This window comes from Gorilla gorilla, chromosome 2 (genome assembly GCF_029281585.2).
Source record: "Gorilla gorilla gorilla isolate KB3781 chromosome 2, NHGRI_mGorGor1-v2.1_pri, whole genome shotgun sequence".
Taxonomy (NCBI): Eukaryota; Metazoa; Chordata; class Mammalia; order Primates; family Hominidae; genus Gorilla; species Gorilla gorilla.
This window is the reverse complement of record NC_086017.1, coordinates 75773586-75799304: the sequence shown is the minus strand read 5'-3', so window position 1 is coordinate 75799304 and position 25719 is coordinate 75773586. Positions and strand designations below refer to the sequence as shown.

The following is a 25719-nucleotide window of genomic DNA, read 5'->3' as shown; positions in this document are numbered from 1 at the left end:
GGCCATATAGGAGCAAGGCTGGTGAAGTTATATGGAAACAAAGGTGGGGAAATTACAGACAGAGATGGAAGAGTTGAAAGGAAGGAAGGATAACAAGAGCCCACCTCCCTGCAGTCTGGTCAAGGGAAATCTTGTATAATTTGTGTGGACAATGAAATTTATAATTTTGGCTTCAAGCCTGGGTGACTTTCTCCTCTCTGATTATAGGAAAAAATATTATAATTAAATTAGGATTAGGCACTTTTTCCCCTCTTCAGTGTCCTTACATAGGACAGACATCCTTTTTGTTTGGTGACCACAGGGACCAGTGACATCCTAGTTTTCTTGGAATTGTTTGTACTTATTGCTTTATTAGAAACCAGTCTATAGTCAGATGTCTGCCCACCCTTCTTCAGTTCTTTTCCGCCAAGATGTCAAAACCCTGGTGAGGAATCTGTGAAATGTGAACTATGATTTGGTTGTATGAGGTTCAGTGAAACAGCTGGAGGTTTTCCCAGCAGAAGGCTAAAGCAGAATTGTCTAGACATAACTTTTTTCTTATCTAGTCAAGCTTTTCTGGGAGCTTTTCCACATGAGGAATCTAGGCTCAAAGGAAAATCAGTTTGACTGGCTAAAAGCTCATCTGGCAAGTTTAAATCACTCCGGAAGCATACAGAGCTGCAGTCATTGGTTTGACAAGAACAGAAAGATACTTGTCTCTGTTGTTGCTAGTATTAAAAGAGAATTTATTGGCCGGGCGCGGTGGCTCACACCTGTAATCTCAACTCTTTGGGAGGCTGAGGCAGGCGGATCATGAGGTCAGGAGGTCGAGACCATCCTGGCTAACACGGTAAAACCCCGTCTCTACTAAAAAATACAAAAAAATTAGCTGGGCGTGATGGCGGGCTCCTGTAATCACAGCTACTCTGGAGGCTGAGGCAGGAGAATGGTGTGAACCCGGGAGGTGGAGCTTGCAGTGAGCCGAGTTTGCGCCACTGCACTCCAGCCTGGGCGACAGAGACTCTGTCTCAAAAAAAAAAAAAAAAAAAGAGAGAATTTATTCATTTGTCCATTAAGACATTAGGATGGGCGTGGTGCCTTACACCTGTAATCCCAGCACTTTGGGAGGCTGAGATGGGAGGATCACTTGAGTCCAGGAGTTTGAGACCAGCCTGGGAAACATAGGGAGACCTTGTCTCAATAATAATAATAATAATAATAATAATAATAATAATAAAAATGCTGGGATGGTGGCCCATGTCTGTAGTCCCAGCTACTCAGTAGGCTAAGGTGGGAGGATCTTGAACCCAGGAAGTAGAGGCTACACTGAGCTATGATCACACCACTGCACTCCAGCCTGGGTGACAGAGTGAGACCCTGTCTCAAAAAAGGAAAAACCAAAATAACAAAAAGAGCATCACTCACTTACTGTGCACAGATATAGTGCCTTGCGCTGGGGAATCAGTGATGGGTAGAATAGTGATGTTCTTTGTACTGAATTAAATCATTGTATAGCTAAGAGGATAAAGACAACTTGAGTAAAGGGCAAGTAGGAAAGGAATAATGTCTTAAGGGAGTAGAAGACAAAGGATACAGTAGAGAGAAAGGAGAAATCAGAGAACGTTTGAATGCAGTAAGCTTGAGGTGAGCCTGAGATATTTTTGGAATTTAACCAAAGGAAGGGGCTGTCAAACAAAGCTAGTTCAGAGTCCCAGGATTTGTATCTTTTGGAGTGACTGTGCCCTCAGAAACTTCCAGAGACTTTTAGAACTCATTCAGGCTTTGGCTTTGGCAGTTGTAAGAAGCACCACAATTCTTTCTACTCCGGACAAGGGGCAAAATGTGTGTTTTTTTTTGTTTTTTTTTTTTTTTGAGATACAGTCTCACTCAGTTGGCCAAGCTGGAGTGCAGTGGCACGATCTCAGCTCACTGTATCCTCTGCCTTCGGGGTTCAAACGATTCTAGTGCCTCAACCTCCCCAGGAGATGGGATTACAGGCACATGCCACTGTGCCCAGCTAATTTTTGTATTTTTAATATAGACAGGGTTTCACCATGTTGGCTAGGCTGGTCTCGAACTCTTGGCCTCAAGTGATCCTCCTGCTTTGACCTCCCAAAGTGCTGGGATTATAGGCCTGAGCTCCCCCGCCTGGCTAAATGTGTATTTTTGCTCACAAGCACCATGGGCATCAGCTTTAAACCTCCGATATATGGGCCATATTACCCGGAACTCTGTTGTCTTCTGTACGACTTTTGGAAGTTAAGTCTACCCATGCGGATAAGGATATTTAATTCCACACTGACCTCAGCTTCTCTTAGGAACCACTGCAGAGAATGCCCAGTTTTTACCCAGTCTAAGGCTATTTTCGGTCAAGGCATGAAATGACTTTGTCATTGCAGTAAACCCTAGTCACTGTGCAGGTAAGCCTCTTCTTGAGATGGATTGCATGCATACCTTTTTGATGATACAATAAGCAGGTCTTTATTGGATGTGAACGGAGTTTAAAATGCTGCTGAGTTGAACATTGGAGGGTGAAGGGATTTCTCCATAGAGTTGTTCCTACATGTTAAGAATATTGAGCTAAATTTAGAATGTCTTACACTGTACCTATTTTTTCCTGTGTAAGTCTCAAAAACTTGATTTAGACTTGAAGTTTTTATGAATGTCCCTACTTTTTTGTTTTAAGAGGGAGGAAGAGGGAAGGAGAGGGAGGTCATTTGATTGAGAAGGGCATAAATCGCAGTGGATGAGTTACCACAAAGTCAGTCCATATGGGTTACAACAGTTCAATCAAGAACTAGGCCAGGCGCAGTGGCTCACGCCTGTAATTCCAGCACTTTGGGAGGCTGAGGCGGGTGTATCACCTGAGGTCAAGAGTTCGAGACCAGCCTGAACAACATGGTGAAACCCCCTTTCTACAAAATTAGCTGCACGTGGTGCTGCATGCATGTAATCTCAGCTACTTGGGAGGCTGAGGCAGGAGAATCACTTGAACCTGGGAGGCAGAGGTTGCAATGAGCCAAGATCATACCACTGTACTCCAGCCTGGGCAACAAGAGCAAAACTCCATCCCAAAACAAAACAAAACAAAACAACAACAACAACAACAAAGAACTAAAACATAATAGCAACCAAGAAGCCCCCGGGTAGGCTCACTCCCTGGTAACCATTGTCCTGACCTCTATTCCCATTTTCTTGTTTTGGAACTTTGTACAGATAGATTCACTCAGTATGGATTCTTTTATACCTGACTTCATTTCCTCAACACTGTACTGAGATTTGTCCATGTCGCATGTAGCTGTAGTTCATTCCTTTTTCTTTTTCTTGTTTTTTTTTTTTTTGAGATGAAGTCTTGCTCTGTGGCCAAGGCTAGAGTGCACTGGTGCAATCATGGCTTATTGCAGTCTCCACCTCCCAGGCTCAAGCGATCTTCCCACCTCAGCGCCCCGGGTAGCTGGGACTACAGGCATGTGCCACCATCCTCAGCTAATTTTTTTTTTTTTTTTTTTTTGTAGAGACAGGGTTTTGCCGTGTTATCCAGGCAGGTCTTGAACTCCTGGCCTCAAGTGATCTACCCATCGAGGCCTCCCAAAGTACTGTATTATAGATGTGAGCTAGTGTGCCCAGCCCATTTTGACTTCTGTATAATACTATAGCATTCATATATCTACATTTACTCATGTGTCCTACTTTTGATGAGATTTGTGTTGCTCGTAGTTTGGACTATTACAAATTATGATACTGTCATTATGCCTTTTGGTATATGTGTATTTTCATTTCTCTAGGGTATGCCCCAGAGTGGACTTGTAGGATTGGGTTAGACTATGCATTTTTCTAATCCCAATAACATAATTTTTTTTGAGAAGGATTCTCACTCTGTCACCCAGGCTGGAGTGCAGTGACGTGATCTTGGCTCACTGCAGCTTCTCCCTCCAAGGTTCAACTGATTCTCCTGCCTCAGCCACCCGAGTAGCTGGGATTACAGGTGTGTGCCACCATGCCCGGCTAATTTTTTTGCATTTTTTATATAGAGATGGGGGTCTCATCATGTTGGCCAGGCTGTTCTTGAACTTCTGACCTCAAGTGATCCTCCCGCCTCAGCCTCCTGAAGTGCTGAGATTACAGGTGTGAGCCACCATGCCCTGCCTTCAATAGCTAATTTTAAGCAGTGTTCCAGCTCTTCTAGTTTATGTTACCACGAGTAGTCTATGGGTTTCCATTATTTAACGTCCTTGTCGGTGCTTGGTATTGATGATCTTTTAATTTTAGCCACCTGAAAGTATGCCTACTTTGAATTTTTTAAATTTCTGTGTTTCACTGTAAAGAAATGAGAGTGAGGTTTAGAGCCAGAAACTCTGAATGAGTTTAGCTTTAACCCTAGTTGAAGGGCTACTAGGTGATCATTTGAATCCTTAACTGAAGGTGGGGCCATTTTGTTAGACCTCACCCTACAGAATCTCACACACCAAGGTCCAAATGCCCGTGGCAAGCTATGTAAACCTACACAGTTATTTACCTCTTTGAGACTCAGTCTCCTTATCTGCAAAGGGATGTCATTTTAAATTCCTCACCGAGTTGGTATGAAGAGCATCAGTCATTCCACCAAAAAGCACTTAGTTCCTGGCCCATAGTTATTATCAAACAGTGAGTCACAGGAAGAAGTGGCTAGCTACATTGCTGTAGAATACTCTTGTATTTATTTTGGTTTATCTATTTTTAGGGGAAACAAAGTTATTTCATCCAGAGCATTAGACGTCAAAAGTCGATATATCCTTTCTGGAGCTGCCTTGTTTGTTTGATGTCCTGGTGTTTTGAAGGCTGGCATGTTTATGGCCGGGCAGAACCATAAACACTCCTTCGGCCCAGGGCTGCCCTGGATTTGTGTGTATTTCATACATGGGCAGTGGAGAAGGAAATCATCTTCAGCTTGTGTTTTGACACAGAGAAGTTTTGCTTTTCGTTTATCTACTCTCTGCATCCTCCACCGAAAACAAACAGAACACTCCGGCATGGGTAAATATTGTGACTGGCGGCCTCAGTGGTGGTGTTTTTCCCTTTGCTACAATTGCTGAGAGACTGATGGTGACATAGTAGAAGATCCATGGTTGTCATTCTGATACTTCAACCAGAACCATAGCAGTTCTGGAAATGAAAAAGTGAAGTAAAGAAAAATAAGAATTACAAGATAATTTTTTTTTTCCAAGGGAAATTGTAAGGCATTTCAAGGACGGAAAGGCAAAAATGTTATATGGTTTTGCATTTCTTCTCCTAGCACCGATATTCATCATGCCACCACTCCTGAGCCTTAGAATAGATAGACTCTTCAAAGACAGCTGAGCTTCCTTTCAGGTGGGTTCCCTCCGAGCCTTCTCCTGCTTCATTTGCCCTGCTTAGTGAAACTCAGCTAGAATTGAGGTGCAACTGGTCTAGGAGGCTAGGAGAGGTGTAACCACTTACTATGTAGCCACTGAGAGTTTGGCCTGGTGGAATTTCATTTGCAATTAATTATGTTTATTTATTTATTTAGTTTTAAGAGGCAGTGTTGTCCAGGCTGGCCCTGAACTGCTGGGCTCAAGTGATCCTCCTGCTTTGGCCTCCCAAAGTGTTGGGATTACAGGCGTCAGCCAGCACTCCTGGCCAAGGTTATTTTTTATTAGCTTAAAAAGTTATTTACCTCTAACGTGTTTTCTTCGCTTCCCCCCTCCTCCCTGTCTCTGTCTTTCTCCCCATCTCTCATTCTCTCTTTCTGTCTCTGTCTCTCTCTTTCGGGAAGTTAAGTAAGGGAAGAAAGACCAGATGAGAGAGGTTAAAACTGCTGGGCTCTGATTTCACAAACAGGACTGGATCCCTCCGTGTAGTCTTTTACTAACTGCATGATTTTGAGCAAATTCCTTCATTTTCTAAGTCTCAATTCTTTCATCTCTCAGTGGAGGTAACAGTTGTACCTCTTTTGTTATGAGGGTTATGTTCAGAATGACAAATGTCAGAATTTGCACAAATCGCAACAGCTGCCCTTACCTGGCACTTCCTCAGTGCCAGGCACTGTTCTGAGTACCTGCTTGGTATATATCCCAGTAGCCCTGGGGGTTGGGGCCTGTGGTTTATAGGTGAAGAAAATGAGGCAGAGAGTGTTTAAGAAACTTGACTTAAGATTCCTCCAGCAACAAGTGGCAGGACTGAGATTGGAGTGCGAGGCTGTGTAGTCCAGAGTCGAGGTCCTCTGTCGCAGCACTGCCGTTTCCCCGCCGTGCCGCCTGACAACACACCCCGCCCCTCCTCCTCCTCTCTGTAGATAACTATTTCAGTTTGGCATAACTTCCTTTGTAATTTGAAGCAACAAACCTGGGTTCAGACACTCCACTGCCTGTGCATCTTGCCTGTTTCCGGATCCGCCGTGTCACAGACATTTTCTATGTCAGTGCCTATGGCTCTACTCAGGTAAAAAATTAACCACCTCGGTGAGCGCTGCCCGTGTCGCTCCTGCTTGCTGGGGCTGGCTTTCTTTCAGAGCAACCCCGTTCTAGCTGGCCTGCTGCCTAGGCCCTGGCTTTCTTTCCCACAGAATAGCTTCTGAGAAAAACTGTGGGAAACAAATGACTTCAGAGGTTTTTAGAAACAGAAGTGCAAACTCTAACAAATTTCATCTGGCCCAAAAATGTTATTACCCAAAATCTTGAAAATATTTTCTTATAGGATTATTCCCCCAAGGTTGTTAATCTGAGAACGATCCAGGCCTAATAGGCCTGACTTTTTGCCCCCTGATATTGGAGTCTTGAGTAGTTGAGTGCCAGAGTATGGGGGGTTGAGGTAAAAATATTCCTCTGGAGGAAATGAAGTCATTTTATTTAACATTATAGCTACCACTGGGACTCTATCATTTTAGAAAGGGAATGCCAGTTCACACAGCCAAATGAAGCTTTTAAATTAGTCCAAGAAACCTTTTAAAAGGTAGCACTAGGTTTTCAGTTCCACAAACATTTATTGAGTCTATCTGTCCTAAAGATTCTTGCCATAGTTAAATTTTACCTAACGAACATTGCCTTTCTAGATAAATGTTATTGTAACATTATCTGCTTCTCTCTTTCAGCGGTTGGCATTTTACTTTCGGTGCTACAGAGTGGCAGCAAGCTACACTGTTTCTGTGCTGAGGTTGTTGTCTGAGAGAGGTTTATCTGGCCCTGTGAGCCCCGCACAGCAGAGAGACAAACCTTCATTTGTTAAGTGGAGGAAAGAATGTGGCCTTGTACACCTGCCTCCCTGGATACACCTGTAGGGCTGGTTTCCCTGCTGAAACCTCCCTGTGGAGCTCTTGACAGTGGTGCAATTGGCTCAGCCCTGGCAACAGTGTCAACAGAGACTGGGCTCGGAGGGACCCAGGTTTCCGTGTCCTTCTCTTGCTGGTTAAATCCCAAGTATGTGTGTAATCGCTCTCAGGCTGGGGAGGTGAAGTTGAAACCTGACTTATCACTGGGCCTAGATTCTCCTGTAGCATATTTTAGATAAGAGTGGAAAAAATTCCAGGCCCAGCATTAGCTGCCCTGAGACTGAGGAGCTTTGTTTTTCCTCATGAAGGCCTTTGGTTTCGTCTGGAAATCTGCCTGTGAATAGGCCAGAAGTTATAAAGGCAGCTGTCCTTACTTATGTAGTTTTGATTTTTCAGCAAGTGATTTGGAAGCAAGAATGAAGATTTGATCAGAACCTTTGCTCACTTGCAATGAGTAGAGTCTTGTTGCTTGTTTTCGTTTGGCATTGCCCTCCCCTTGAGAACACCATAGGCAGCTGCTCTCTGTTGGAATTCCAGTTCTGTGACCTTGGGCAAATTACTTAACCTTTCCCTGAGCCTCAGTTGTCTCATCTGTAAAAGGGGGATAATAATAGTACTTGACTCATAGGTTGTGTTAGGGATTGCCGAGTTAGTATTTGTAGTCCTTAGAACAGTATCTGCACGTTGTGTTATGAAAGTGTTTGTCAAGACAAACAACAGGAAATACTTTGTACAGTTAATTATATGAAGTGCCAGTGGTATTTATGTGGCTTTTTGTTGTTGTTTGTTTGTTTATTTTTGAGATGGAGTCTCGCTCTGTCGCCCAGGCTGGAGTGCAGTGGCATGATCTTGGCTCACGGCAAGCTCCGCCTGCTGGGTTCACGCCATTCTCCTGCCTCAGCCTCCCGAGTAGCTGGGACTACAGGCGCCCACCACCACGCTTGGCTAATTTTTTGTATCTTTAGTAGAGACGGGGTTTTACTGTTTTAGCCAGGATGGTCTTGATCTCCTGATCTCGTGATCCACCCGCCTCGGCCTCCCGAAGTGCTGGGATTACAGGCGTGAGCCACCGTGCCCGGCCTTATGTGGTCTTTCTGGTTGGTAAATATTCTAACACACGCAAATTAATCATTAGATCAAAAGAATTGTGTTTTGGTACGTAGTTAAGGTGCTCTTTTCTTTTAAATATACACTCCTTGCTGTTCTTCCTGTTCCCTTTGCAGAGCAAAAGTATCGGAAAAAAACAAGTGCAAGCACTTCCTTCTAATATTGGTTTAGTTGTGGTCAAAAACAGGAATTATGAGTCATGAACACCAAATTAACAGGAATGAGCCAAGGCAAAATTACATCCTAAGGATGGGGGTCATCTTTGACAAACAGACACACAGATTGATCAGGCATTAAAACAGCATTCTTAACCTTGGAATCCACGGGTCCCCAAAAAGTCTGTCAGAGAAATAGGGGATCTGCAAATGTGGGTGGGCTAAGAGTTATCTATCTACACTTTCACTAACCCCTAACTGAATTTGAGCATTTCCTTGAATTATGAATGTAAGCAACAAACCACAGTGACAGAAGCAATACTTATGACTTTGTCGTCAGTAGGAATCTCAGATATTTTTATATCATGTTGCAATCTCATTTACACTTATCACTACAGTAGCTAATAGATTCACCATTATTTATTTATTGTTCTTCAGTGCCTTAAGAAAAAGCATTATTATTTAAGAATATTTTGCTCACTACAGTTCAGTATAATTAGGTTCCTATGGACTCTTACATATTTTATTCATTTATAAACATTATTCTGAGGTAATAATAGTCATCACCAGACTGCCAAAGAACTCCATGCATAAAAATGATTAAGGAGTTTTAAAGTTGAAGGCTTAAGCTGATTGGAATCTCTAGAGCTGTTCTGTCCAATAGAAATATAATGCGAACCACTTGTAATTTAAAATTGTCTGGTAGCTACTTTAAAAAAAGTAAAAAAGAAAAAGTGAAATTAATTTTAATAATACATTTTATTCAATTAGATATATTTAAAATAATATCATTTCAACAGGTAGTCAATAATAAAAGTTACTTGTGAGATATTTGACGTGTTTTTCATACTGTCTTTGAATCACATGCGTAATTTATACTTCAGAGTATATCTCCATTTCGATGCAACAGTTTCATTGGAAACATTTGATCTGTTTTTACATTTAACAAAATTTCACTGAAAAAGTAGATTCAGGTGGTTCCAAACACAATGAAATGTTTTCCACTAACAGCATTGAGTATTTTCAATTTGAATCATTGAAGATGAAATAAAACGAGAAATTCAGTTCTTCAGCCATGTGAGGTATATGACAAGTCCTCAGGGTCTGCTGGGGGTTACCATATTGGACCATGCAGCTCCAGAGCCTGACTACACGCAGAATTCTCTGGGAGGAGAAAGCAGTGATTGAATGGATGCTTTAAATGTGGCCCAACATAAATTCATACATTCGTGAACTTTCTTAAAACATTATGAGTTTCTCTCTCTTTCCCTCTCTCTTTTCTTTTCTTTCCCTCCCTCCCCCCTCCCTCCCTCCCTCCCTCCCTCCCTTCCTTCCTTCCTTCCTTCCCTCCCTCCCTCCCTTCCCTCCCTCCTTCCTTCTCTTTCTTCTCACCGACTATCATTGTTGCTAGTGTATTTTATGTGTGGTCCAAGACAATTCTTCTTTTAATGTGGCCCAGGGAAGCCAAAAGAGTGGGCACCCCTGCCCTGAGGTATCCCTGCACTCTATCTGTCCCTGACTAGGTCCTCATGTTGGTAGTGACAGTACACAGTGCATACCTCTGTCTAGGACTTCATGTGACTCAAGGGAAGCATTTCCATTTAAGTGGTGGCTTTTGCAGACCAGTGGGGGGTAGCATTTTGTAATTTCCGTTCCAACCAGTTGAAGAGGGATTTACAAATTCTTGGAAAGATGATAACTTTTTTCCTTTGAGCAATCTTTGGTATAACAACAGAGTTTAATTTACATAGGGATTTTTAGTACTTTGCTTATATTCTTTGTTTGTTTTTCTCCTGTAGTGTTTTCTAGAGAGGGTGAGCTGCAGGGCACATTTTAATCTTTTAAATTAGTTTTTCATGGATTCTCAACATACTTTCTCTGAGGATCATTCAACAGCGAGGGCGGGGTACAAGCCTGGGCTTTTAGTCTTTTGGGGCCATGGGAGAATATGCAGATCTATGCAGAGTACCCTTACCAGGAGGGTTCTTTGAGGCTTCAAAGAACCCAGATCTTTGGCTAAAGTTGTTAGAAATGTCTTTTCCTTTTCAGGAGTGGTCTCTGAACTAAAGCTAGGTAATTTCAGCCAGTGCTAAGTTATCCACTTGGGTGGTCTAGTCTACTTTCATCTCCTAACTTGTTTAACTTTAATACTGAATGTGGCTTTTCATTTCTTTTGATTAAAATTGACAAGCTGTAAATTAAAAAAAAAACAGTAATATTGCTAGTTCTGGGTTTTTTTTTTTTTTGATGATCTGGCTCTGTTGCCCAGGCTGGAGTGCAGTGGTGCCATCTCGGCTCACTGCAGCCTCCCCATCCTGGGCTCAAGTCATCCTCCCATCTCAGCCTCCTGAGTAGCTGGGAATATAGGCACATGCCACTCTGCCCGGCTAATTTATGTATTTTTTGCAGAGGCAGGGTTTTGCCATGTTGCGCAGGCTGGTCTCAAACTCTTGAGCTGGGATTACAGGCATGTGCCACCGTGCCCAGCCCCAATCTAGTTTAAATATAAAACTGGAGCCAAGATATAAAAGTAAAAGAAACTTTTTTCCCTAGATAGAAAAGTTTAAAAACTTGGGAATTTAGGTAGATGTGGAGGTTTAAGTTTAGATCCTACCAGTAAGTAGACTCTCCCCATGTAGCACTTGTGGTATATCTTAGCACTTTGGAGAGAAAGTTGAACTCTTTTCAGCCTTAGAAACTTGGAGGCATGTCTCATACTTCAGCTGAATGCTGGACATGTTGAATATTATACTGTGCTAGGGCTTGTGACCAACAATAAAAAGTACATTTCCTTCTTTTGAGGGATTGTAGTCTTGGTAAAATGAAGCAATAAACTTGGTCAAGTCTAAATGATGATTGAGACAGAAGATAACATTTGTCAGTGAATTCTGTTTTGTTTTCTTAAGTCTGCACCTAACAGGAACTTAGCAATTTCCAGCCACCTAGTAGTAATAACAACAGAAATAGCAATTGACCTTTAACACCTCGTCCAACAATGTTTAGTGGGTGGTTACTCTGTGTTAAGCATTATTCTAGAATATAGGGACACAAATGTTGGACACAGCTTGCATAGGTTTATTATGCAGGTGATGGGAAGGTTTCTGATATGACACGTGCTCTGGACCAAGGGCCTTGCATTTTAATAAGTGGAGTGAATAAAAATTTATAGCCAAATGTCATGTTGGCAGCAATGGAAGTGTGCTCCGGAGGTGACAAATGCTTTGAGGAATATAGAGTGTCTGACAGCACAATGTGAAGAAATGACAGCTGCCATCTTTGCCTGTCTTTTTCTCTGTGCTGCATTTGCTTTGCTCTTGTCACCTTTCTTAGGCTGGTTACTGGGCAGTTGGAAGAGACTGTGGAGAATTCAATTCAGTTGTTTGGCTTAGGGACATAAAATTGAACTGCATAATTCATGGATAGGTATCTGCAGCATCGTCTTCGTGCCCTGTAGAATGGGTTGACTGCCAAAGGATTTTACGATTCTAAAATCCTAACAGATTTTAACAGTTGCTTAAATATTATTTCTTGGCATATATAGCTTTTTAAGTCTGTGGGTCAAAGATAGATGTACTCATTTGAGACTTAGTGATTTGTTTCATAAGTATGTTGAATAAGTTGAGCCAGTTTGAATTGTGTCCTTCTCTTTTAAAGAAAAGATTTCCCAAATTTAAACCTGGATTTAGATGTTTTTTGGGTTAACCCTACTGACTTTCCAAAATTTTCAGGCTTCTTGGCCTAACTCAAATTGTAATTTCATGAGGCTGGCCAAGTGATTTTTAATCTCATTTAAAAGTTACCATAAGCTCTACTTGAACAATTTGGGTTTTAGTATAATAAAAGGGCACATGTATTGGGCTTTTTATTTAGGCTATTGCAATAAAGAGAACTTTCATTAATGAAGAAAGTCTCAAAGAAAAGGCAGAAAATTTGGGGTTTTATGAAACAAGGGAGTCATTTAGGAAGGCTGGAGATGTATCTTATAATATTCCAGGGCAGAGTGTCCATTGCTGCTAGCAGCAATTATTTTTTAAAAGATATTGCCAGGCTGGGTGCAGTGGCTCATGCCTGTAATCCCAGCACTTTGGGAGGCTGAGGTGGGCTGATCACTTAAGGTTAGGAGTTTGAGACCAGCCTCGCCAACATGGTGAAACCCCGTCTCTACTAAAAATACAAAAAATTAGCCCGGTGTGGTGGCACGTGCCTGTAATCCCAGCTACTCAGGAGGCTGAAGCAGGAGAATCACTTGAACCTGGGAGGCAGAGGTTGCAGTGAGCCAAGATCGTACCACCGTACTCTAGCCTGGGTGACAGAGTGAGACTCTGTCTCAAAAAAAAAGAGGAAGATATTGCTGATTGCTGGGCACAGCAGTTGCTCAATGCCTGTAATCCCAGCACTTTGGGAGGCTGAGGCAGGAAGATTGCTTGAGCTCAGGGTTTGGGACCAGCCTGGGTAACATAGTGAGATCTCATCAATACTAAAAATAAAATAAATTAGCTGGGCATGATGGTGCATGCCTGTGGTACCAGCTACTCAGGAGGCTGAGGTGGGAGGCTCGCTTGAGCCTAGGAGATCCAAGCTGCAGTGAGCTGTGATTGCACTTCTGTACTCCAGTGTGGGTAACAGAGTGAGACCCCGTCTCAGAAAAACAAACCAAAAAACTGATATTGCTGATTAAAGCTTTCACTTGAAAGTCTCAACAGTTAATCAGAAATGTACAATTTATAGTTAGTGTAAATTGAGCATAATAATTTTATTATAGCTTATCTCAGTGTATTCATTTGATGATTTAAAAATATAAATATAGGAGTTTTCATCCTTTAAATTTATGTCAGAATTTAGAGACATGTTGTATTATTCTTTGTGTTCCTCCATTTTAGGTTGATTGTATACTTTTTCCAGGTTTTAAATATATTTAGGGGATATTTATACCTTACATATGCTGTTTGGGGTATTACAAATTCTAATCCCAGAATTACTATAGATAAAACCATAAATATAAAACGATAGAGGCCTATTATCTTAGCATTTTGTTAGTCTGCTTTTAGGAACTATTTGCTCTGGCTTACCGATACAATTTTCTTTCAACATTAGGATCCTCTTTCCTTGAAGAACTACAGGAAACACAAGCTCGGGAGTTATTTTACGTAACAATGAGGATGAGATGTTATTTGTTTATAAGTTATTCAGTGTCTAAAAGCCTTAGGGTACCAAACGTAACACAAGATAGAAAAGAAACAAATTTGCCTTGACATTTAGCTGTAAACTGAAATTAATTCATATAAAATACTGAGATGAAACACTTTAGTTGTAGAGTTTTGCATACTGCTTAGCTTTCATGATTTTGTCACTTTAGATTTTAGTTCAAAAGTGTGCTTTTAAACTGTATAAACTCATTAGCTGCATAAAATTCTCCAGCTATCCACTTTTTCCTATATTTTCTTACTCTGCAGGTGAAAACAGCATTTTTAATATTTAACATTCTTAAGTGATCTGTTTCATGGGGATTGTTTTTCGTTTTCTTGTCCCTGGCCCTACCTCTTCTGGAGTCAGCGCAGGCTGGTGGGTGCGCTGCCAGATCTGGGTGTGCGTGTGTGGTGTCAGGATACCATTATTGGGAAATGGATGACTGCAAAACAGCGAGGCCTACTTGTAGGCAGATGACATAACCAGCAGCTCACTGAATGCCATTGCCAAGACAAATAGGTTTGAGCTCTCCCCTCTTGGTGGCTGTTCTCGTCCATGCTGAAAGTCATTGCCACCCTTGGCTCTGCTTTTCTCTAACCTGGAGGAGGTTGCTGAAATTTCTGCCCAGTGGAAAAAAAAAACAAAGGGACCAAAACAGGATGTAAGTGAAGTTTTAATATTCCAAACCAGGAAATAAATGATGAAATGCAGAAAAGGCAGGGAGGAAATTCTAACTGGCACCAAGTTGGGAGGTCAGCGTCAATAGCCCACAAGGCGCTGACGAGGACTTGTAGTTCCCAAAAGTTTTTTAACTTGTGTTTCTTGTGAGTTGAAGTAACACATTTTTTATTCCTTCTCCATCACCACCCTTCTAATTCTCAGTCATCACCCTTAGTGCCCTGGGAGGGCATGCAGGAATGGCAGGAAGTGCCAGGACCTCACTTGGACAGATACCCTAGGTGGCCACTCCCTTCCAGTGTCCATGCTGTAGGCGGACCCTAGGGCCAGGCCCAGAGAGCTTTCTAAGGTGCATTTCCTCTTAAGTAAAACATAAATTAGAGAGCAGGAAAATGTTGGCTCTTGATTTTTTTTCAGGGAATTTATTTAATAAATACTATTTTAATACTAAAGAATTTTAAAAGAATGATTACCACTTTATTGCTTGCCTCTCAAGTGTGCCTTTAGCCACTGCTCTGTCTCTAGCACCTAGAACAGGGATTGGCAGTGTTAGAAGAAAAACTTCAGCCGAATTAAATTTAAAGAAGTTTAAGTGAGCAACGAATGATTCACAAATTGGGTAGTCCCCAGAATCACAGCAGATTCACAGAGACTCCAGGGATGCCCTGTGGTCAGAATAAATTTATAGGCAAGAAAAGAGAAGTGACATACAGAAATCGGAAGTGACATACAGAAATAGCTGGATGGGTTACACGTTGGCATTTGCCTTATTTGAAAAAGAGTTGAACACTCAGCAGTGTATGACTGGTTGAAGCATGGCTACTGGGATTGGCCAAGACTCAGCTATTGTTACAGCCGCATACTCCTAAATTAGTTTTTCACCCTTGTCTACCTATTAAGTTAGGTTATGGTTGGTCCACAAGGACTCAAATATAAAAGTACAGAGTCCTTCTCAGGCTATATTTGGTTTGCTTTCACAGCAGATACTACATACCCATTAAGTTTTTCATGAAATGAATGTGTGGTCCCCAGATCATCAGCCTCAGAATCTCCTAGGTGGTCATTACAAAATAACTCTTGGGTACTAAGTTTAGTACCTGGGTGACGAAATAATCTGTACATCAAACCCTCATGACACAAGTTTATCCGTATGACAAACCTGCACACGTACCCCTGAACCTACAGTAAAAGTTAAAAACAACAACAAAAAAACCGAATGCAGTTTCTTGAGCACACCCTAGCCCTTCAAAATCAGAATGTTTGGGAGAGAGCCCACAGACTCTGCATTTTAAAAAGGGCTTCCCCACCAGATCCATTGGTGCTCCCAGATTTGAGCACTCTTACCCTATGGACACACCACTTGTTTCCAATTTCCTTGTTGCTTTCCATATATGTTGTAACATGATGGATGAATTTGGTTCCCGTCCTCTATTTCATGCCCCATCACAGCAATATTATGTAATGGATATCCTCAATATAATGAATGAATGCTAATATTACATAATGAATATTTGCCTGGCTGTTATATTTTAATGCTGTCGGACAAAATTGACACTGTCTTTATTACCTAACCATTTCCCTATTGTTGGATTATCCACCTCTCTACCCCAACTATCTTCCCTTATTCTGTAATGCTGCAAAGAGTATGAAATTTAGACATACATCTTTGTTTTATTTTTTTAGCTATTTCCTTGGTGAGCTGGGCATTCTTCTAGAAGTTTCTTGCACACAGGAGATCTAATATCCAAAGGACTCCCTTCATGGCTCCCTCCCTCCGTCCCTTCCTTTTCCTTCCTTCTGTTCTTTCTTTCTTTTGCTCTTCCTTTCCTTAGTTCTATTTCTCAAAAAAGGCATTGGAAAGCTATTAGCATTTAAATAGCACTTTATTTTTTTTCCCCTTGAGATAGGGTCTTGCTCTGTTGCCCAGGCTGGAGTGCAGTGCTATGAGCATGTCTTACTGCATCTTCAACTTCCTGGGCTCAAACTATCTTCCAACCTCAGCCTCTCGAGCAGCTAGGACTGCAGGCACGTACCCCACATGCATCTCATTTTTTTATTTTTATTTTTTATAGAGATAGAGTCTCGCCATGTTGCCCAGGCTGGTCTTGAACTCATGGGCTCAAGCTGTCCTCCTGCCTCTGCCTTCCAAAGCGATGGGATTACAGGCCTGAGCCATTGTACCTAGCTGAGCACTTTCAATCTCTGCTATCTTACCTGCTTAACAAGTAACATTCCCTTTTAAGGGAAAAATAATCCAGGGTCACTTTTTATTAAATTTTACTAAGAAATGGCAAAACTGCTTAATGGAGTTGAACCAGGATTCTTAAACAGCTACTTGAGTTAGGCACAGAGTTAGGCACTTTTAGATTCAGTCAGAAAGAATGTTTTTTTCCTGGAACTCAACTTTTTTCATTTGAGAAATATGAAAATTGGCCCACAAGCTATATGATGCTGCCCTGTCATAGTGGAGGAAAACAATGCTCAGTTCACAAATAAGTTTTGAGTTCTATAGAATGAATATATTTCTTAATTGCAGGATATCTAATGACTTGTACTGTTGTTAAGGTGTACAAAGTAAGGCTTTCTCAAACTTTCTTGAACATGAAACTCTTTAATATGTTGTGATACTGCTTCTCTACAGAATATTCTTTGTGGAATACTCATCTAAAGCAGTGTTTTTCAAACTGTAGGACAAGATTAGTGACTGTAGTGAAATCTATACTGTGGATTACAAACCAGAATCTATATATACATACATATATATATACACGCACACACAATCACACACACAATTAGTGCATCACATATAGTAGGGTATTGTTTCCTGAGAAGTTTTTTTTTTTTGAGATGGAGTCTCGCACTGTCACCTGGGCTGGAGTGCAGTGATGATCTTGGCTCACTGCAAGCTCCACCTCTCGGGTTCAAGCGATTCTCCTGCCTCAGCCTCCCGAGTAACTGGGATTACAGGTGCCCGCCACCACGCCCAGCTAATTTTTTGTATTTTTAGTAGAGACAGGGTTTCACGATGTTGGCCAGGCTGGTCTCAAACTCCTGACCTCGTGATCTGCCCACCTTGGCCTCCCAAAGTGCTGGGATTACAGATTTGAGCCATTGTGCCCGGCCCTGAGATGATTTTCTTTTTTCTAGGGCATGCATAAAGGTTCAGAGAGAAAAAGGGACATTTTCAAAGAATGTTTCTCCATCTTCTCCCAGCAAAAGAAACACAGAACAAAACAAAAATACAGCCAATCTGGCACGAAGAATGCAACTGTAAACATTATAATTTCTCCATCAAATAACAGAGTTATATAGATTGTATTTGTTTAACAAGCACTTATATACCACTTGCTATATGTAAACAGTATTGTGAGCATTTTACAAATTTGTTTTCTTTTGAGACAGAGTCTCCCTCTGCTACCCAGGCTGGAGTGCAGTGGCATGATCTCGGCTCACTGCAACCTCCACCTCCCGAGTTCAAGGGATTCTCTTGCCTCAGCCTCCCGAGTAGATGGGATTACAGGTGCACACCACCACGCCCAGCTCATTTTTGTATTTTTAGTAGAGATGGGGTTTCACCCTGTTGGCCAGGCTGGTCTCGAACTCCCGACCTCCTGTTATCTGTCTGGTTTGGCCTCCTACTAAAGTGTTGGGATTATATGGGTGAGCCACCGCACCTGGCCGCATTTTACAAATACTGATCCTCAAAACAAAATTTGATCTGCATAACAACCCTCTAGGGTGTAGGTGCTATTATCTCCATTTATGGATGAGGAAAGTGAGGCACTTGCTAACATTCTGTATGATATACTTAACTGTAAAATCAGAAAGTGACAGTAATCATTAGAACTTTGACCTCATATTTAACAGTGGTAGTTAGAAACCAAAAAGGGAGCCAACCCTTTTATATTAGAGTCGGGATCATGCCAAATGTTTTTTCTGGCCCCCGGGTAATGGGGCTGGGAGACCAAGAAAATCATGTCCAAATCCCAGAATGATCAACTATCTGTTTGAGGCTATTAAAAGATAGTAGTTCTCCAGAGTACAGATAAAACATCTTCAGATATCATTTGCTCATTTCTGGGCAAAGCATGTGAAAGCCAATCACTCTCAGTAAGGAATTCTTTTGGTTTACAACTGAATATTACACTAATGTCAGGATTTCTCCTTTTGGTGGTTTTGTACGTGTTTTTTTTTTTCCTGCAAATGGTATTATATTAGCCATTAAAGTAACACTTCTCTCAGACTGTGCTGTGCATATAGCAACATGCTGTGTGGTAAAGCTCCTCGTCACAGGTCGGGAAGGAAAATGGTATTTTCTAAGAAAGCTAAGGCTGGGTATGGTGGCTCATGCCTATAATCCCAGCATTTTGGGAGGCCAAGGCAGGCGGATCACTTGAGCCCAGGAGTTCAAGACCAACCTGGGCAACACAGCGAAACCCTTGTCTCTACAAAAAATAAAAATAGTTGGGCATGATGGCACATGCCTGTAGTCCCAGCTTCAGGAGGCTGAGGTGGGAAGATTAATGGAGCCTGGGAGGCAGAGGCTGCAGTGAGCCAAGATTGCACCACTGCACTCCAGCCTGGTCAGCAGAGTGAGACCCTGTTCCAAACAACAGCAGCAACAACAACAACAGAAAGTTAATACTTCTCCTTTAATGCCTGAAAGCCATTGGGAAACACTTCTTATTTCTGAGGATGTTATTTTCTTCATTTATGAGAGAAGCCAAACTCAAGAGCTTTAGACTTTGAAGTTGGTGTTTTCATTTCAATGGTGTTCAAATAGCAGTGGTTCTTAAGGGGAGGTGGGGGTGGGGATGTTGTCCCCATAGGGCACAGTTCGCAATCTAGACTTATTTTTGGTTGTCAAAACTGGGAGAGTGCTACTGCATCTACAGGGTAGAGGCCAGGGATACTGCTTCAACATCCTACAGTGCACAGAAGCAATAACTAGCCCCAAATGTCAATAGTACCAAGGCTGAGGAAGCCTACTTTGGAGCAGTCTGATGCCATTTTGTATTAGTGAACTGTCTTGGTTTTAACTAGGGGCAATATAATTTTTTTTTTTTTTTTTTTTTTTTGAGATGGAGTCTTGCTCTGTCACCTAGGCTGGAGTACAATGGCGCAATCTTGGCTCACTGCAACCTCCACCTTCTGGGTTCAAGCTATTCTCCTGCCTCAGCCTCCCAAGTAGCTGGGATTACGGGTACCTGCTACCATGCTCAGCTAATTTTTGTAGTTTTTAGTAGAGATGGGGTTTCACCATGTTGGCCAGGCTGGTCTCGAACTCCTGACCTCAGGTGATCCGCCCACCTCAGCCTCCCAAAGTGCTGGGATTACAGGCATGAGCCACCGTGCCCGGCAGGGGCAATATAATTCTAATTCTTTGTACCTTGATTCCATTTATAGTTTTTTTCTTGAATACTGTTTCATGTGAAATTACAAATTTTGAGGGTGGAAGCAGTGGAGGGAAGAGGTGACATATGGTGTCAGTTGCCAGGAAAACTGTAATACCTCTTAGAGTTTCCCTAATTGTTGAATATGATGGGATGGTTTAAGGTTTGGGGTTTGTGAGGAGTTGAGAGATCTTCCACTGAAACGTGCTATGAACAAACTAAATCATGGTTAATACCTTGTGGGTTGCCTCTGGGTTGTGCAGTCTGATATGCACTTTGGTTACATTTATTTTGTTTACTCCTTGTAATAGTTCCATAAAATTCAGAATGTTACCAATACTAAAGCTGAGGAAACAATCTCGGTAGAAAAGTAATGGGACCCGTGTTATAGACTGAATGTGAATCTCCCCAAAATTTATATGTTGAAATCATAACCCTCAATGTGATGGTGTAAGGAAGTGGGACTGTTGGAACCTTTGGGAGGTATTTAGATCATAGGGGTGGAGCCCTCATGAATGGGATTAGTGCTCTTATAAAACAGACCCCAGAGAGCTTTCTCACTTTCTTTTCTGCCACGTGAAGATACAGTGAGAAGTTGGCAGTCCACATCCCAGAAGAGGGTCCTCAGCAGAATCTGACTGTGCTGGAACCCTGATCTTAGACTTCAGCCTCCAGAGCTCTGGGAAATAAATTTCTGTTATTTATAAGTGACTCAGTCTATGATATTTCATTATAGCAACATGAACGGACTAAAACATCCCCTAATTTCTTGTGAGAGTGTGGCATACAGAGTAAATTCTTTGAGCAGCCATTCCTAGTATTGCTTTCCCTAAGCTCCCTCTGCTTTGCTTGGAATAAGAGGTAGGAGGGTTTGGAGAACACTCCCCTGGGTGTTATTCTAGTACTTCACTGCTTTCCCTCTTAAAGGGTGGCCTAGCCTAGCTCCTGGCACATGTTTGCCAGTGATGTAGAAATTCTGTTTCTAAGGATTAAAGAGGTAGGGACGAAAATAATTAGGCAACTTGCAGCCTCTGCCACACTCATATTTCAAGATTCTTCTTTGATTTTTTTCATTTTAGTCACTTAATGATTCTTCCTTCTTGTTTGATTCTTCCTTGATCTCCAGGGACTGTAAAACAATCCAGAAACTTAGTAATATTATGAACAAGCATTTATCAACTGGCCACAATGTGCTTATTAATGTTCAAATACTATGAGGAATGTCAGCTTTGCTCCCAAAACCTTGTTAGACTCAAACCCTCATGAGACTTGATACCATGACTACTTATGTCCTTTTATTCCCCAAATCGATTTCCCTTTCCTTTCTTACTGGGTTTTAGATGCAGATGACACATTCCAGGGAAGATCGGAGGGCCTGTCTGAGTATGGAGAAGTACGAGTTGGTATTTTATATAGCCTATGACACTCCTACTTAATGATTTAGATGGGTTCATAATTTCACATTCACCATTGAAATATTTTTTCTGAAGTTAGAAAATGAACCATCGTTAGGGCTATTTGACAATATTTCTTTGGGATACTTTTCCTCATTCAGTTTGTTTATGAGTAATTTAAGATCCACTGTCATCATCTACATTTAGCTGTTTGTAATTTGTGGGGAGTTCACATTGAGTTATGGATTTTACCCCCACAGTGTAAACATGAAAGACTATGAAATAATGATCTTGCTGGTGAAATGTTTGTATATTTTTTAATAATGAGGACTAAACATTTGGCTGTATGAGTCTTCCTGCCCATAGGAATAGAAATGTGGAAACCTGCAGGAGATACAAAAGGCATTTTTTTTAAAAAAGGGAAATAGTCTCTTCATGTACAACTGTAGGGCCACAGTAACTTCAAAAGAATTTATTTCATTGATGACTTAGTAGCCCATTTAATGCATAATCCATGTTAGTTCAAAGTAAACTAGTTTATGTGTTTTTCTTTTTCTTTAGCAATATAATTATAATAAATTGATTTTGGGATGGGGGCGCAAAAGAATTACTAGTGCTAGTGGTTTACTCTAGTGGCTGAGGTCTCCTAAATTAATGAGTTAAACAGGACAGGATATAGCATCAGAAGAGAGTTCCTGCTGTTTACCTACAATGGTTGCATCCTCACTAAAAAAATATGCACTGCCCTCTGCTACAAAGACACCCACCAGTTCTTTTGTCTTTGAGGACTGTTTCCCCTTGTGCTCTGCCAGTCTATCACAATAAAATGATTTCAGTGATGTGGTCTCATTGCAGGAAATGTTTAATGAGTCTCAGGAAAACTATAAATAAATCTTAGGTCATTGTTACACCGAAGAACATCTTCAGGCCTTAGATAATTAGGATGTCCCGCCTAGGTTTATTACGAGAAATCTTCATTCAGAGAGGTGCATGCTTGATACTTCATTTTAATTTATTTTATTCTGGGCTTTAAATTGTCCTGTCTCAGTGCGGAAAAGGAAGAAGTGTCAAGTCTCTTGGCGAGTAGGGAGGTTGTCATTTTTAACAATGTCCTCATAAGACGGAGGGGACATTCAGAGGTTGGTCATCTTGTCCATCTCCAGTCTGCAAATATTAATAGTACTTGAATCACCTTGAACAGATAAGTGAGAACAGAGCTTGTTGTTAAAGGTCCTTAAAGACCTTTATTTATATTAAGTTAATATATTTAATATAATATTTATATTACTTCTTTAATATATTTATGTTAATTTATTTAGTATAATTATGTTAATATATTGTAATATTCATATTAGTTTAATATAACATTTACATTAAAGCACATTTCAAAACTGTTTCCCCAGGTAACATTTTAGTTAACTTAAATGGAAAGAAACTGTTCCTATCCACTGACCTAATTCTTTATTTCTCATGGAAGCTCTATTTTTATTTGTAGCTTAGGTAATTGAAGAATGTTCTTGGTAGCTTGAAGTCTGTCTTCCTTGTATGCACTTGGATTTGATAGGAAGAGTGATCATATTGACCCATAATATGGAATATACTTTTTAAGGTCAAGTTATCTGGTCAGCCATTTATTTCCTAATAGAGTATTGCTTGATCCGTATTCTCTTGATTCTGATAATGTCTCTTTTTCTTTTTTTATAAAAGTACATTAAAAAAATAAATGCCATATTTTATTTTCCAACAAACGGAATGATAGCCTGATTAATTCTTATTTGGGCTGGAGTAATCATCTAACAGAACAATGTCCCTTAGGCAAAATCTTACTTAATTTGGGTGTAGTTTCATTACTTATCTCTTTCCCTTTTTTTGGTATCAAACCTTACTGTCTGCAGTGGCTCTTCTGCTTGTCAGAAGTTAATTAAGTTGTAACTAAAAAAAAAAACAAAAAACCCACAAAATAAAAGAAGTGGCTTAAAAATTCTATTTAGCAGGTTAGGCATAGCCAGTTGTGCTTGTGCTTATCCAAAGCAAGCCACCTAGCAAACACACATGCACCCTGATGGCTTCACACCACAGAGGCTGCCGGTGGCCTGTGGTCAGACCATCATCCACAAATTGGTTCACCAGGGGAGTGCTCTCAGCCCCTGACACAACCTCTCTCTTTCTCTGTGGGCCTGTGGGCCACCTCCAGGAAAAACCTGACTTCTAAACAATTTCCTGGTGAGCCAGCTGGGGAAGGAGAGGATTTCCTTAGCTGAACACTGAGCACTGCCATTCAAAACAGACAAAGCTAGCAAGCGTTGGAAATCTGAGGCAAAAGGGCAAGGGAGAAGTGTCAGGGTGGGGCTGGCTGAGGTCTGCAAATAGGCTGCAAGAGTTTTCAAGGTGTTTGTCAGGCTGCCATTCTTTTGACAGCTCTTCAAAATCTCAAACAGTAATAACTTACTATTGGAATTCAGATTTCAGAATATAGGCCTCCTTGTCTATTGCTAGTTTATTTCCCTGATGAGATTCTCTTCCTGGGACAGTGAGTGTGGTGTAGGCTTTGCTCTTGGTAAGCTATACAAAATTGTTAATCATCAGGAGGAGATACTGTCTGTGGAGAAAATTAGGTAGAGATTAAAACAACCACCACCACCACCACCACCAACAACAACTTTGAACCTGAGCTCAGTGGCGCACACCTGTAGCCCCAGCTACTCAGGAGGCTGAGGTGGGAGGATTGCTTGAGTCCAGGAGTTTGAAATTGCAGTGAGCTGTGATTGTGCTACTGTACTCCAGCCTCGATGGCAGAGTGAGACCCTGTCTACACACATACCACACACATACACACACACCCCGCACGAGACTTTGAAGGTGTAAGGTACTTTGGAGATTGCCCTCTTCTATAACTAACATATTAAAATGTACCCACCTTCCTGATGAAATATAATATATATATATCTACATAAGATTTTTTTTTTTTTTTTTTTGAGAGGGAGTCTCACTCTGTCACCCAGGCTGTGGAGTGCAGTGGTGCGATCTTGGCCCACTGCCTGAGTAGCTGGGATTACAGGAGTGTACCAGGCACAGCCAGCTAATTTTTGTATTTTTAGTAGAGACGGGGTTTCGCCATGTTGGCCAGGCTGGTCTCGAACTCCTGCCCTCAGGTGATCGGTATGCCTCAGCCTCCCAAAGTGCTGAGATTATAGACGTGAGCCACTACACCTGGTCACTACCTAGGAATTTTTGATTTGCAGTTGACTTGCTGTGGGTTACACTTAGGAATTTTGATTCTGCTGTTTCTCTTTGTATTTTGCAGTCAGTTCCCTTCCTCCCACCATATTCCTGATATTTCTAGGGCCTTGGGAGGTTTGTTGGCCTAGGTACTGTGTCTGTGGTACTAATGGATTATGTCACTCTGTTCTTAAAACCTTCCATGGCTTTCCATTGATTTTAGGATGAAGGTCAGTTGAAGTCCTTAACCTGGTCCTGTGTGTTCTGGCTTTTTTCTGTCTGCTGCCTAACAAAGCCCCCAGGCTTAGTAGCTTTAAAGAAAACCAATGATTTGTTATTGCTCATCATTTTGTGAGTTGGCCAGATAGTTCTTAGGCTGGTTTCACCTGGGCTTACTCATCTGCCGAGTTCACCTGGGTGGTGGTTGAGCTGGAAGTTCTGATGTGACTTCCTTCACATGTCTCTGGCCTTGGTACTGGCTGTCCTCTGAGGCACCTTGGTGTCTTTTCCACAATGGTTTATTTTCCTCCAATAGGCTAGACTGGCTTCCTTATTTGGCAGTTTCAGGGCAGCATTTCAAAAGCAGGAAGGTGGAAGTGGCAAGGCCCCTTGAGGCCCTTTCTTCAGAGCTCACACAGTGTCACCTTTACCACATTCTATTGGTCAAAGCAACTTCCAGGCCAGCCAAAATTCAAAGGGTGAGGTAGTAGACTCTACCTCTTTTTTCTTTGAGACAGAATTGCGCTCTATTGCCCACTCTGGAGTGCAGTAGCAGCCTCATGGCTCACTGCAGCCTCAACCTCCTGGGCTCAAGTGATCCTTCCATCTCAGCCTCCCGAGTAGCTAGGACCACAGGCACATACCACCACACTCAGCTAATTAAAACATTTTTTTTGGTAGAGATGGGTTCTCACTTTTTTGCCCAGGCTGATCATGAACTCCTGCCCACCTCGGCCTTCCAAAGTGAACCACCATGCCTGACCTCTACCTCTTGATGGAGTTTGCTGCAGAGAATTCAATCTACAAAACCATTCTTCTTATTCATTCCACATGCCCACTTTTGTTCAACACTGTAATCACTAAACCTCTTTCAGTTCTTTAAACTCACCTTGTTCTCCAGCTTTTGGCCTGAAAACATGTGTTTCTCTCCACCTGAAGTATTCTTTCTTGCCTGTTTTTTCTAGCTGACTGCTATACATAGTTTAGGTTTTAGCTTCAATGTCATTTACTAAGGGTATTCTTCCTTTCCAAACACCCTAGATTTGGGGAACTGTAACCTCTCTTCTTTGATCGAATAGTTCCCTATGCTTTCCTTGTCATAATAGCACTAATTATTCCTTTAC

The 25719-nt window shown here is 41.5% G+C and overlaps 1 protein-coding gene across 34 annotated transcripts in view; it reads left to right on the top strand.

The window, feature by feature from the left end:
* MAGI1 (membrane associated guanylate kinase, WW and PDZ domain containing 1) overlaps positions 1–25719 on the top strand; it is a 666590-nt gene that overhangs the window by 76937 nt on the left and 563934 nt on the right. Inside the window, exon 1 of one of the 34 annotated variants that reach the window (XM_055383943.2) lies at positions 3504–6417. The exons of the other annotated variants lie outside the window; for them this stretch is intronic. The gene's annotated coding sequence lies outside the window, so the exon portion shown is untranslated. Of the gene's footprint in view, positions 1–3503; positions 6418–25719 lie in introns of those variants that run through there. 34 annotated transcript variants of the gene reach the window in all.